Genomic DNA, 12485 nt, shown 5'->3' on the forward strand with positions numbered 1-12485 from the left:
CTACCCAAGGTCGATACTACATCAAGACCGACAAGCCCTCCTCGTGGTCCAATGACACGAGCTCGAGCCCAAGCCCTACGCCAAGAGGTGAATTCGCTCCTCTCCATGTATGCTTTTGACACTCCTTTGGATGGCTTGCTACTTCATGCCAATACCCTATGTTCAATCAGGTACATCGACCAAGAAGCGAGCCATGAAGTCCAAGCCAATGGAGAGAGAGCTGGAAATGAAGAAGATGGAGCTACAGCGCCCCAGCCGGAACTTCCGCCCTCCAGGACCGGAACTTCCGGCCAGATGCCTCCCGCATGCTCTCAAGATGCTTCCCGCCGCCCGGAAACGAGGTCCAGCTCGGAACTTCCGCCCCCAAGGACCGGAACTTCCGCCCACCGGAACTTCCGCCCAAGTTCCGCCCAAGTTCCGAAAGTCGCCGAAAACCTTATCGGATGTTACCGCGGGACAATGGACGACTTTCGGAACAAGGCCGGAACTTGGCCGGAACTTCCGGCCTCGACCGGAACTTCCGCCCCTCCGCACCGGAACTTCCGCCTCGACCGGAACTTCCGCCCATGATGACCGGAACTTCCGCCCCATCGAACTTCAACGACAACAAGCACTTTTAGTTGTAACTTACCCCTTCGCCCCACCTACTATATATAGCCTAGTTGGCTCAGATCGGAGATTCAGACTTGATGTAAGAGAAACATGAGCTATGCTCCTTCCCGCGGGAAACCCTTCTAGATCTACGAATCTACGAAGTTATCTACTCTTCTAGGCGGTTGATCTCTTCCATTCTAGGAATTCTAGTGTTTTGGATCTTTTGCTTTTGCAATTCTATCTATTTGCACTCTTTTCCTCTTTGGAACTCTATCGATTGCTATTGCCAACCTTTTGTGAGGGATTCTACTCCTTGTGGGTCTTTTTCTTGCAATTCCGTTGGGTTGGTGTATCGGGCCAACGAAGAACAACCGGTTGTGTGTGTGTGTTGCGTTTGTATCTTCGATCCACCCCGCCATCCACCCACGTTCTTCGTGTTCATCCACCTTCCCCACGAATCCCATCCAAATCCGTGAAGATCGGGCACACCCGTAGGCTTAGCCACATCATATGGTATCAGCAGCTCTTAGGTTGCCACGGATTTGACCCCCACAGCCCCCAATTCCACCAATTTCGCCCAAAAATTTTCTCAAAAAATTTTCCCAAAAAATAGCCCCAAATTGGCCTTGGATCGATCTCGCGATTTGTTGAGTTTTTGGTGGTTTTGGTCCAATAGAAACTTGTCTTTGGTGTTGATCTGCAATTCCCCCACCTTCCCACAGCCTTCTAGTGCCAATTTTTCCTCGAATTCGAAGGATTTCGGCCCGGATTTCCGCCCAAATCGACGAACAGCCCGCAGATCTGATTGCGACCGGAAGTTCCGCCCGGCAGGACCGGAAGTTCCGCCCGGGACCGGAAGTTCCGCCCCTCAGGACCGGAAGTTCCGCCTGGCCGAAATTTTGACAGCAACCTTCGTTTTTCGTTTTGGTACTAACCCCTTGTGTTTGGACTTCGGTTTGTGTGCCATTTCAGCAACCACAAAGCTTCCGCAACATCGACAACGACGACGGCACCCCGAAGATCCAAGCGGTTCTTTTGACACCTCCACCATAGCAAGTACAAGGTCGTCGGCCACCATCATCAAGTGGTATAACTTGCTCCTAACTTGTAGCCTTAGCCTCTTTTGCGTACCTTTCCTATCGAGAGTGGCTTTCTAGTGTTGCGAAGCATTGCGCAAGCGTCCCGACCGTGAGGGTGTGCGTGTGTTGAGCAAAGCTTTGAAGCAAGCTCGTGTGAAAAGATAAGCAAAAGAAGTGTGACATACTTACATAGATAGTAGCATCCTTGCATAGTGAGAAAAAGAAAGAAAATACAAAAAGAGAAAAAGAAAAAGTGTGTGAGTGACACCTATACACAAAAGAGTCCAAAGCTTTTAAGCAAAAGAGAGAAAAGAGAAGAGAGGCGTCTTGCGCAAATCTTGTTGCTTCTCAATTTTGCAACCAAGCCACGGTCTCTCTTGTGTTGGCGTGACACCGAGCTAGTAGTCTTCGTTAGGACCAATTTTGTTCGTGCTCATTTTCCAAGTCGCGCTAACCCCATTTTGTCCCACGCGTGTGTTCCACCTTGTGTATGCCTTTTGTGATCACCGCCTTTGACTTGTGACTTTTGGATCTTACCCACTTTTGACAATAGACTTTTCGTTTGGTTCTTCCATTTGGCCTTCCACAACCATACCTAACACCATATAGAGTTTTGTTTTTGTGTGTGTAACCGGTTGTTCCTCACCTTGATACATTTTCCCAATTTTGTTGTGAGTCTTTGACTTCCTTGTGAGTTTTTCCTCTAACCCCACAACATAGTTCTTGTTTTAGTTGTAACCATGTCTAGTGGAGAGGGGAACCAACTACCGATGACACGGCACCAACATTGGATCGCTACTCAAGCCGTCAACAAGAGTATCCATGACCTCACGGCAAGGATTGATGAGACCGTTGCACGCTATGAAGAACGAGCTCAAGTGCAACGACGGGACCTCAATGTCCAAGTGCAAGACATCCATGACAAACTCGATGCTCAAGCTCATGATATGAGGGCCACACTTGCTACTCAAGGTCAACAAAACATGGCGAGCATGAGAAGGCAAGAAGAAAGAATGGCACGCCTTGAGCAAGCTATTGCCACCATCGCCAACAACCGAAGCCAACACTCAAGGTCTTCACGCTCTCATAGTTCAAGGCACCGGGCTTCATCTCCGTCTTACAATGCTTCTAATGAAGACCCACACCACCATAATGTGGATGCTCAAGTTCTTCAACAACAAGCTCGAGATGTGGAGCAAGCACGTGCTCAACTTGAACAAGAGAGGCTACAACAAGCAAATCGTGAAGCTCAATTCCAAGAGGAACAACAACGTCTTCGTCATGATCAAGCTCTCCTTCATGCACGTGAGCAAGAACGTCTTCGCCAAGAGCAAGAGGCACGTCAACAACAAGGGCAACCTCGCCCTTCTCAAGTGGCCCATGCTCAAAGGCATCCACAACATGACGCCGAACAAGAAGTGAACCAAGAACGCCAAATCATCAATATTGATGCTCCTCAAGATGATGGCGCAAGAAGAAACAACAATGACAATAGAAGACACAATCCTCTCAATCATCGAGCTCGTCAAGCTCCTCATGCTCCTCAAGGTGAAGCAAGGCGCCACAATGAAGAAGACGCCCCAAGTGAAGCTAGTGTCATGCCACACCCCCGGCAACCTCATGGAAGGCGTCCCCCTCCTCCAAACCGCCGCAATGAAAATGAGGATCATCCTCCACAACCTCACAACCATAATGAGGATGAAGATGATGCAAGACCTATACCTCGACGCAATGATCGTAATGAGGAAGAAATCTTTGGGAAGCTCAAGTTCACCATGCCCAAGTTCCAAGGAGAGGAAGACCCCGATGCATACTTGTCTTGGGTCCTCAAGGTTGACAAGATATTCCGCATCCACAACTTCTCCGAAGCAAAGAAAGTAGCTATGGCATCACTTGAATTTGAGGGATATGCAAATGTTTGGTGGGAAGAAGTGAACAAGAAGCGTGACAAGGAAGACTTAGACCCCATTGATACATGGGAAGAGATGCAAGAAGTCATGCACAAACGCTTTGTGCCCACCCACCACAAGCGTGACCTCTTCAACAAGCTCACGCAACTCAAGCAAAGCTTCAAGTCCGTTGAGGAGTACTACAAGGAGATGCACATGACCATGATGAGTGCCAATGTGGATGAGCGAGAAGAGCAAACAATGGCAAGATTCTTGAATGGATTGAACATTCCCGTCAAGAGGATAGTGGAGTTCTTGCCTTATACCAACATGGTTGAGTTGCTTCACCAAGCTACAAGAGCCGAGCGCCAAGTGCGAGAAGACATAGCAAGTGCAAAAACAAAGTCCTTCTTCGCCGCAAGAAATGCAACAAATGACTCCGCAAGCACCAAGAATACAAGTGATAGTTCCTCCAAGGATCCTCCCAAGCAAACGAAGAGTGCCTTCAAAACAACAAGCTTCAAGCCGGATCAATCAACTATGTCCTCCAAAGCTTCCACGGGATCTAGTAACATCACTTGCTTCAAGTGTGGTGCTCAAGGACATAAATCCTTTGAATGCAAGAACACAAGAGTTATGATAACTCGAGATGATGGCAATGTGGAATACTTAAGTGAAGATGCATATGAAGCCTTGGTGCAAGCCGCAACAACACTTGAAGGTGAGGAGTTGGAAGATCAAGAACAAGTCCTATGTGTGCATGATGCAAGCCCATCACTTGTGGTGACCAAAGTGTTGACAACACATGCACTCCCCAATGAAGAACAAAGGTGCAACATCTTCCAAACAAGAGCCGGAATCAATGGCAAGTCAATAAAGGTTATCATCGATGGAGGGAGTTGCCACAATCTTGCAAGCACCGACCTATGCTCCAAGCTCAACCTTACACTCCGGAAACACCCCCACCCTTACCATGTGCAATGGCTAAGTGACAATGGAAATTTCAAGATACAACACACCGTCTCCATATCCTTCAAGATTGGCGCCTATGAAGATACCGTTGATTGTGATGTAGTGCCCATGACGGTGTGCCACATGCTACTTGGTCGCCCTTGGCAATATGACAAAAGAGCAAACCATGATGGCTACACAAATGCCTATAGCTTCAAGGTTGGCGACAAGTCTTTCATCCTACGCCCAATGACTCCTAGCCAAGAAATTGCCGACAATGCAAAGGCTTTAGCGAGGGCTACGGAAGCTACTCCCCCTAGTGAGATGAGAGGTGAGAGAGTGACCCACCACAAAGAAAGTAAGCGCCACAAGCCATATGTGAGTGAGATGAAGTGTGCCCTCATAGCCACCAAGAGTGAGATGAGAGAAGTGCACCACAACCCATCCACCAAATTGCACTATGTGCTCATTTGCAAGGGGCCACCCTCGGAGACTAACAACTTAACAACATTTCCTTCGTCTTTGTTGTCTCTTTTGAAGGAATTCCAAGATGTCTTCCCCGACGAGCTTCCTCATGGACTACCATCGCTTCAAGGCATAGATCACCACATCGACTTCATGCAAGGCGCCACACTACCAAAAGGTACCACTCACCACACCAACACCGACGAACAAGAGGAAATGCAACGTCCTACTCATGATTGTCAAGCACACGGGTATGTTCATGAAATCCTTAACCCACGCGGGGTTCCAACAATTCTTGTCATGCCTTTGGGTTGTTCCTTTGTTTCGCCACTCGTTTGGCGTCTTATGCAACATCTCTTGAAACATCTTGTTGACAAAAGTGGACTTGATGATATCCTCATGTGTCCCATGAACCTCAAGGACCATATTATATATGTGAGAGAGACCTTATGCATCTTATGGCCGTTGGCACACAAAAAGTTGATTTCCTTTGGATTTGCGATTTCCTCTATGGGCATTGAAGTGAATTATTCGACCTTTGGGGATATACATAAGCGGCACACGCCAACCACAATTGCCCAAGCTCGATGTTTCCATACCATTGCCACTTTCCATACTCGCTTCATGAAAAACATTAGCACCATTTTTGGCCTTTTGAATGTTCCGTTTGTTTGGGACAACGCTACACAACACCCTTTTTGTGACTTGCAAATGAGACTTCCCTATACATCACTTCTTGTCCCACAAAACATTGACTACACCGACACAATTTTTGTTCCCATTTTTGCCAAGTTTTCCGCGGAAAAAGAATTGGTTGATTTCCATTTGCATGATGATTTCTTGTCCAATGCAAAGTTGCTTTTACCCAAGTTCTTGTTCGGAAGCCACATCCCACCACCAATTATTCATGAGAGCACCAACATGGACTCCGACAAGCGCGCCATCACCATGAAGAAACTACATGAAGACACACGAACCATCATACAAGAACATGTACTTCGTCAAGCTACCCGCCTCAACTCCAAGAAGAAGGGACGAGACATGACACTTACCATGCTCTCTACACACCACCATGACAACAAGATGATGAGAGACATCAAGCTTCCATGCATACAACGCCCCATTTGTTTTCAAGCTAAGTCCATCTCCAACCCCTATACCCATGCTCCAACTTTTGATGTGGTAGCTAGACTCCATCCTTTAGATCAATGCAAGCCATGCTCTCGAACGGTTAATGCTTCACACATGCATACATTGTTGCTTAGGGAGAACATCCGACTACAAGGACTACAAACAACCATCGCCACGGACCAACACATGTGCTTCATGAACTCCAATGGTACAACCCTCAAGACCAAGTACAACATCAACATCAAGGATAGGATGCCATGTCAAGGAGATGAAGACACTTTAGAGTCGAGGACGACTCTTTCCCAAGGGGGGGGAGATGATGTAGCCCTACCCAAGGTCGATACTACATCAAGACCGACAAGCCCTCCTCGTGGTCCAATGACACGAGCTCGAGCCCAAGCCCTACGCCAAGAGGTGAATTCGCTCCTCTCCATGTATGCTTTTGACACTCCTTTGGATGGCTTGCTACTTCATGCCAATACCCTATGTTCAATCGGGTACATCGACCAAGAAGCGAGCCATGAAGTCCAAGCCAATGGAGAGAGAGCCGGAAATGAAGAAGATGGAGCTACGAGCGCCCCAGCCGGAACTTCCGCCCTCCAGGACCGGAACTTCCGGCCGGATGCCTCCCACATGCTCTCAAGATGCTTCCCGCCGCCCAGGAAACAGGGTCCAGCCGGAACTTCCGCCCCCAAGGACCGGAACTTCCGCCCACCGGAACTTCCGCCCAAGTTCCGCCCAAGTTCCGAAAGTCGCCGAAAACCTTACTGGATGTTACTGCGGGACAATGGACGACTTTCGGAACAAGGCCGGAACTTGGCCGGAAGTTTCCGGCCCTGACCGGAACTTCCGCCCTCCGGACCGGAACTTCCGCCCTCGACCGGAACTTCCGCCCATGATGACCGGAACTTCCGCCCCATCGAACTTCAACGACAACAAAGCACTTTTAGTTGTAACTTACCCCTTCGCCCCACCTACTATATATAGCCTAGTTGGCTCAGATCTGAGATTCAGACTTGATGTAAGAGAAAACATGAGCTATGCTCCTTCCCGCGGGAAACCCTTCTAGATCTACGAATCTACGAAGTTATCTACTCTTCTAGGCGGTTGATCTCTTCCATTCTAGGAATTCTAGTGTTTTGGATCTTTTGCTTTTGCAATTCTATCTATTTGCACTCTTTTCCTCTTTGGAACTCTATCGATTGCTATTGCCAACCTTTTGTGAGGGATTCTACTCCTTGTGGGTCTTTTTCTTGCAATTCCGTTGGGTTGGTGTATCGGGCCAACGAAGAACAACCGGTTGTGTATGTGTGTTGCGTTTGTATCTTCGATCCACCCCGCCATCCACCCACGTTCTTCGTGTTCATCCACCTTCCCCCACGAATCCCATCCAAATCCGTGAAGATCGGGCACACCCGTAGGCTTAGCCACATCACTCGATCCCCACGTCCATCCACTGCACCCGCTCGACTCCACGCGGGAGTCAACGCCTCGCTCTCGCCCAGCAACGCGCCTTGCTGCCACGCTGTGGCCCCACGCGCATGCTGCCTGCTGCAGCTTATTGCATGCTGCTCCTGCCACTGCGTTATACACTGCCGCTGCATGCATGCTGCTGCTTCCCCTCTCTCTCTCACACACTTTCTCAGATGCATTTTTCAGCACAAGCGGTAGTACCGCTCTGTGTAGCGGTACTACCGGTTTTGGGCCGATTTTCAGATCTGGTTTTTGGGAAAAACGGTAGTACCGCTTTGCACAGCGGTAGTACCGCTTTGGGGCGAATCTGACCGTTTTTCCAGCCCAACCGAAATATTTTGGAGCCCCCTATTTATACCTCTCTTCCACCTCCGACCCAAACAACCCTTCCCCTCCATTCTCTCTCCTCCATTGTTGACCTTGGGTTCTTGCTTCCTCCTCTTGATCCACCCACTATTTGTTGCATATTTTTGGGGGAAAGGATAGAGGAGATCTAGATCTAGAGCTTCACCAATTGAATCCCTCTCCAAGTGAGGGGATCTTGCTAGATCTAGATCTTGGAGTTTCTTGGTGTTTCTCCACTCTTTGTTCTTCCTCCCTTATTCCCCCAATAGCTTGTGTAGCTTTGTTGGAATTTGGGAGAGAAGAACTTGGGCATCTTAGTGGTGTTCTTAGCCATTGCATTAGGTGCATCGGTTTGAGTTCTCTCTGGGGTTTCGATCTCGTAGAGTGTGTGTTCGTTCTTAGTGGTGTTCGTGCCTTAGTGGCCATCGTGCCTTTAGTGGCCATCTTGCCTCTCGTGGCACCGTGTTAGCCTCTTGTGGCACATTAGCATCTTGGTCACTTGGTGGTATGCTATAGCCTCTTGTGGCCTACTTGAGAGCCTCCTTGTTGTGGAGTTGCCTCAAGCTTGATACTTGGCGTTTTTCCAAGCTTGTACGGGTTCGGTGACCACCCTCAAGTGTCCCTTAGTGGATCGAGGCTTTCCTTTGGTGGAAAGGCTCGAGGAGAATACGGTGGCCCTAGTTGGCTCCTTGGAGTGCCTCGTGCCTCCACACCGCTCCAACGGAGACGTAGCACCTTTTGTGGTGTGAACTTCGGGATACATCGTCGTCTCCTCGTGCACCGGTTACTTCTCAACCCGAGCTCCTTTACCTATGCGCTTTACATTGTGATATCTATCATGCTTGATCCTATGCCTATCTTGTTATCACCTTGTTGCTCATCATGCTAGCATAGGTTGTTAGAGCACTTAGGCAAACCCCTAGTTGATAGGCCTTGAGCTAAACTAGTAAACACATGTGTAGTTTTATTCCGCCTAGTTTAGCTCTCAAGTAGAAGTTTTTATACACCGCCTATTCACCCCCCCTCTAGGCGACGTCCTAGTACATTCAACAGTTTCATAGCAGTAGCAGTAGTGAAATAACATCAGCAGTGTAACAAAGACAGCAGTAGTAATTATAGTAAACAGCAGGATTAAAATACTGTAGGCACAGGGATGGATGAACGGGCATTGCATGGATGAGAGAAACTCATGTAACAATCAAGATAGGGCATTTGCAGATAATAATAAAACGGTATCCAAGTACTAATCAATCAATAGGCATGTGTTCCATATTTAGTCGTACGTGCTCGCAATGAGAAACTTGCACAACATCTTTTGTCCTACCAGCTCGGTGGTAGCCGGGCCTCTAGGGAATCTATCGGAAATTAAGGTACTCCTTTTAATAGAGCACCGGAGCAAAGCATTAACACTCCGTGAACACATGTGATCCTCATATCACCGCCTTCCCCTCCGGTTGTCCCAATTTCTGTCACTTTGGGGCCTCGGGTTCCGGACAGCGACATGTGTATACAACTTGCAGGTAAGATCATAAAGCAATGAATATCATCATGAATTGATAACATGTTCAGATCTGAGATCATGGCACTCGTGCCCTAATGACAAGCATTAAGCTTAACAAGTTGCAACAATATCATAAAAGTACCAATTACGGATACTAGGCACTATGCCCTAACAATCTTATGCTATTACATGACCAATCTCATCCAATCCCTACCATCCCCTTCAGCCTACAGCGGGGAATTACTCACACATGGATGGGGGAAACATGGCTGGTCGATGGAGAGGCGTCGGTGGTGATGATGGCGATGATCTCCTCCAATTCCCCGTCCCGGCGAGGTGCCAGAACGGAGTTTCTGGTCCCAAGACGGAGTTTCGCGATGGCGGCGGTGTTCTGGATGGTTTCTGGCGACTTCGACTTCTCGTCTCGTGTTTTTAGATCAAAACCCTTAAATAGTCCAGTGGGGGGCGTTAGAGGCTGGCCGAGGCGGCCTCACCATAGGGCGGCGCGCCCCCCTCCTAGGCCGCGCCGGCCCATGGTGTGGGGGCCGTGGGCCTTCCCCTGGCATGCCCTTCTGGCTCCGTGAATCTTCTGGAAAAATAAGACCTTTGACATAAATTCCGTGGATTTTCCTGAAAGTTGAATTTCTGCATAAAAACGAGACACCAGGGCAATTCTGCTGAAAACAGCGTTAGTCCGTGTTAGTTGTATCCAAAATACACAAATTGGAGACAAAACAATAGCAAAAGTGTTCGGGAAAGTAGATACGTTTTGGACGTATCAGGGGGGGCCCACATACCAGGAAATAAAAACAAAGATAGAAACGGTTGGGTTGCTGGTGCAACGTTGTTTGCGCGGGCATGCGCGCATGCGGGCCTGGCCAGGCTAGCTCGATTGAGTAGCTTGGCTGGTGATGAGGTCTAAGACCCCGTGTGTGGCCCGATCTTGCGGATTGACCTCGAAACCGAAGGGGGAGATGGGAAAACGCGAGGAACACGAAGAACACGGACGGTACTCACGCACGCACACCAACCCGATACACCCGATGCTTACCTCCGTGGCTCGATGGACCACGCCAATAGAATCTCCGTGGAAGAGACACGCGGTAGAATTCCCCGGAGAGAGATTGGGATTGGAGAGGAAGAGCTTGGGGAAGGAGAGAGAGTAACAAGTACTAGAATCTCCTTCAACAAGATCTAAGTCAACAACCAAGGTGCCTTGATTACGGAGGGATGATACCCAAGGGAGACTAAGCTCAAAGTTAGGGTTTGAGTTCAAAACAAGTCTAAAGAGCTAATGAGGGGTTCCAGCTACTTATATAGGCACACACAGCCAGCAAGGGCGAAAAGGTACGCAAAAGGATAAGTTAAGGCAGTTTGGTGGGGCACTCTCGTCAGGTCCGGTTTGGGATCCGGTCAGACCGGGCCTGGGACCGGGCTGTCCGGTCATGGGTCCGGTCTGACCGGGCCTGTGACCGGGCGGTCCGGTCATGGGTCCGGTCGACCGGTCGGAAACCGGATTCCTGCGAGGTTTCCGGTCGTCGTCCGGTACGAGGGGGCTGGCCCGGTTTCCGACCGGTCGACCGGGCCTGTGACCGGGGAGTCCGGTTGTAGGTCCGGTCCGACCGGGTCCTGGACCGGCCAGCGTCCGTCTCTTCCTTGGAGCGCTTCGAGCGACGTCGTCTTCGGCTCCATGATCATCTTCATGTCCAGCTGCTTCTCTCCCTCCCTTGGTCTTGGCGCCTCCTCCTCTCCGAGGTCTTGATGCGGCTTGTACCTAATGACACATAGCACGTCGGCATGAGGTAGCAATCCATCCAAAGGGGTACCAAGATCAAGGGTAGTGAGGAGCGAGTTCACCTCATCATGTAGAGCCTTGGCTCGGGCTCGTGTCATTGGTCCACTTGGGGGACTTGTTGGTCTTGGTGTGGAGGTGACCGAAGGCCACCCCGCATCATCTCCCCCTTGGGAAAGAGTCGTCCTCGACTCGTGGCCTTCCTCATCTCCATGATAGGGTGACAAGTCGGAGACATTGAACGTGTTGCTCACCAAGTACTTGGAGGTGGGGATGTCGATGACGTAAGCGTTGTTGTTGATGCGTTTGAGGACCTTGAAGGGGCCATCTCCTCTTGGCTTGAGCTTCGAATTGCGGTCATGAGGGAATCTTTCCTTCCGGAGGTGGATCCAAACGAGGTCGCCTTCCTCAAAGATGCGTTCCTTCTTCTTGGCGTTGAGTCTTGTAGCTTGACGAAGCACATGTTCTTGAATGGTAGCTCTTGTCTCTTCATGAAGTTTCTTGACGGCGGCGGTGCGCTTGTCGAAGTCCATGTTGATCCGCTCATGAAGTGGGAGTGGGAGCATGTCGAGCGCCGTGAGCGGCTCAAACCCGTAGACGACCATGAAGGGACTCCTTGATGTAGTTGAGTGGTTGGCGCGGTTGTAGGCGAACTCCGCGTGTGGAATGCATTCCTCCCATGACTTCAAGTTTTTCTTCACGAGGATGCGTAGAAGGGTGGAGAGGCTTCGATTGACCACTTCCGTTTGGCCGTCCGTTTGCGGATGCGAGGATGATGAGAATAAGAGCTTCACTCCAAACTTGGCCATGAGCGACTTCCAAAGATAACTCATGAACTTGACGTCTCGATCCGACACAATGCTTCGCGGCACTCCATGTAGGCGAACGATTTCCCCGAAAAACAACGAAGCAATGTGTGAAGCATCATCGCTCTTATGGCAAGGTATGAAATGAGCCATCTTAGAGAATCTATCCACTACCACAAAGATAGAATCATGTCCATGCTTAGTGCGAGGCAATCCTAGAACAAAATCCATGCTAATGTCCGTCCATGGTGCATGAGGTATAGGCAAAGGCGTATAAAGACCATAGGGATTAGAGGTAGACTTAGCTTGTAAGCAAGTGGTGCACCGGCGGCAAAGGCGTTCCACGTCGCGGTACATTCTTGGCCAATAGTAGTGGGTCGAGAGCATGGCATATGTCTTCTCTCTTCCGAAGTGACCCATGAGACCACCTCCATGTGACTCTTGCAAAAGCAATTTGCG

Source organism: Lolium rigidum, chromosome 3 (genome assembly GCF_022539505.1).
Source record: "Lolium rigidum isolate FL_2022 chromosome 3, APGP_CSIRO_Lrig_0.1, whole genome shotgun sequence".
In the NCBI taxonomy this organism is placed as follows: domain Eukaryota; kingdom Viridiplantae; phylum Streptophyta; class Magnoliopsida; order Poales; family Poaceae; genus Lolium; species Lolium rigidum.